The sequence below is a fragment of the Capsicum annuum genome, unplaced genomic scaffold (assembly GCF_002878395.1).
Source record: "Capsicum annuum cultivar UCD-10X-F1 unplaced genomic scaffold, UCD10Xv1.1 ctg3396, whole genome shotgun sequence".
Taxonomy (NCBI): Eukaryota; Viridiplantae; Streptophyta; class Magnoliopsida; order Solanales; family Solanaceae; genus Capsicum; species Capsicum annuum.
The window spans coordinates 253,645-256,718 of NW_025840764.1; positions in this window are offsets into that span (position 1 = coordinate 253,645).

Consider the following 3,074-nt stretch of genomic DNA (forward strand, 5'->3'; position numbering starts at 1 on the left):
TATTAACCCTTCAACAGTAATTACTGTTTCCAACTTAGACGTTCTTGGTTAAAGTACTAAAAATCATAGTAACTTGTGGGTGGATGGGGAAGACTAAAGATTGCAATTGATTACCCAGCGTGTTAAATCTGTAGACATGACTAGATGCTTCTTAGAAAGCGTCTGTTAGTGTGTTAGTAATATGGTTTCCATTACTATCCACTGGTGCTAGGATGAAGAGGTAGAACTGCACATATTTGTGAGATGGCATACGAAGTTTTGAGAAGCAAGAAACGGATATCATTTTCTCTTGGAGGGTTACAAAACTAGCTGAATTTTAGAGGGACGATGCTAATTATTTGCTTTCTGTATACAACACGGTAGCTGGCATTATTGAGTTGAATCAGGTTCGGATACATACAATTATACATTATGGGGGTATGAATATGGATGGCACCTTGGCAGGTGCTTTAGTTTTCGTCTTTCATGCAACCAGTCTATCTTTTCTCTTACCCATCACTCATGTTGGCGTGTAGTCATTCAATGAGGGCATGCAAGGAATAAAAAGGGTCATCTCTTTGGTGAAATGACGAGTTCTGGTGAAAGGTGATGGGTTTCCATAACGGGACCAGCTTTTGTTATTGTTATAGTTGTTGTCGTCCTTGTCGTCCATATGTTCACCAACACAATATTCAAGTCAACCATTATATTTACTTCATTGCTTCTTTGTAGTTAAAAATATCTAATATTTTTTCCGTCCTTCGAGCATCCCTACAATCAACAACCATACATCCTTTTACAAGGCGCCCCACAATATATTTCCGTCTAACTAATACACATAATTAAACCTTTTCTTGCATTACATCCACACTTGACCATATACACGGGGCATGAATGGAGCATTATCTTTTAGAGCATGAGCATCAGGGATGGTTGTCCTCATCCATATGTTCATCAACATGATATTTATGCCTATCGCTATATTAACGTCATTGCTTCTTTGTAGTTAAAGCAATCTAAGAATTTAGCCGCCTTTCGAGCATCCCTACAATCAACAGCCTAACATAGTTTTACAAGGAGCCACACTATATTTTTGTGCAACTATTCTTGCATTTCATATACATGGGGCATGACTGCAGCATTATCTTTTAGAGCATGAGCATCAGGAATGACTTGAGACATTGTTCAAGTATGGCTTATTCTCATCATAATATCATAACATCATCACACATCTTCCTTACAAATTGTATTTGCAGATACTAAAATTTTTGCTAGGATTTCTCTTTGAGATATCACTTCCCTTCGTCTTTGCTTTTGAGGATATCTCTCTGTAACTTATTCTATTATCTTGCTATCCGCTTCTCCTATCACCTAGCAATTTGATTTTCTTGTATAAGTTTACTCACATCACGCCTTTTAATTTTATCCACCCAATCTAAAAGAATTTAAAACTATACTAACTACTAAGGAACTCAATAAGGTCCGTCCATAATCCTCTCAATTCAGCACTTCTGAACAACATAAAAATATACCTGCTACTTTTCCACCTTTCGCAATTTAAGAATACTAAATTAGACACGACACACATAATATTTAAAAGCTTGGAATCTCTTCTAATAATACATCTCCCCAGAGCACACTTCTTCCTTCATAATTCTGAAGGTTTCTTCTTTATCTAGTGTCTTAGACACCAATCACTTATTCATCTAGAAATGCTTACAGCCTTACGCATGTCGTAAGTAATTGACTCAAGTTCGTGGATCCTCTATATCAAACCCAATAGATTAAATCCTCAATATCAAACCCAATAGATTAAATCCAAAATTAGTATTATTACTTTCATACTTTATTCTTCACCATGATCGTACTAAATATGGATAGCAACACAAATCCTTTTATACTACAGTAAATTACAGCTGCTAAAGTAAAAATCAAAGAAACACTAGTCCATTGATAGTCCATGACAAAAGAGTCGATCTTAATCACATAGTCTATCTAATTACAACGTACAAGAACATTTTCCTTTTACAATATCATTATTCCTTATCCATTTATTATATAGGTTTTTGCCTAAATTAGATTCATAACTTTGTGAATGTAATGGGGTCTTCTCGTCAAAATCACAAAGTATAGTATAAATCTGTCAATAATGACTGCTTTTATGCTCCCGTTCACATCTTATACTTTATCTTCAATAACACAATGACTGACCATCATGATTTCTGCCCTAGCATTCGAGTATACTCTAAGTCATCTCAACTACTATCCTTTTCTCTACTTACTGCAATGAATTATACATAAATCTTATTACATCTTAGTTACACTTAAGGACTTGGTTATCTGATAACGTTCACCTATACCATGCAATTAGGTAGAGGACGGTCGTTGTCAATATCTCAACTTTTGTTGAGGTCGAATCCACAAGGAGAGAAATTAAAATTCTATTCTTATGGGTCTTAACACTTCCTAAGAAAACACCCGAAGTGCAAATAAAGTAAAAAGCATGATTTAAAATGTGGGGGGATGGGGGTGGGGGGGGGGGGGGGGGGTGAGTTTGGGGAGTGTTTGTCAATAGCAACTCAATTCCACAAACTACACAACAATTTTAATTGAACTTCGGTATGGGAAGAATCTTGAGATTATGTCTACCTAAGAGCAACTTAGACATGGGTATATGAAGATTTGGTGGACATGCTAGTTGTTAACAATATGGTAGGCTAGGTCTAGAATCCTTGAGGCTAGTTTGTCAACAAAATCTCAAGAATTTCACTTATTGAACCTTTCGGATACCTAAAAACTGTGTTAATTTATATTCACCTATTACCTAATTGGGTATCCCTATTTCTAGGGAAATACCAAGATATAGTCAACTTTATAATCACTCTTATGTCTAAGATAGTGAGAATTAGCAACCTACACCTATTAATTGTCTACTATCACCTTGGTTCCCAATCGCCTTTTTCAATGATGATGTGAGTTCCAAAAGTTCACCCAAATCTTTCAAGGATGTTTTGAGCTTTCAAGAGCTTGGGATTTTCACCTACAAATTCATTTTGAGTGTTTATTTGGGGCTTTCACCCACAAATTCCAACTAA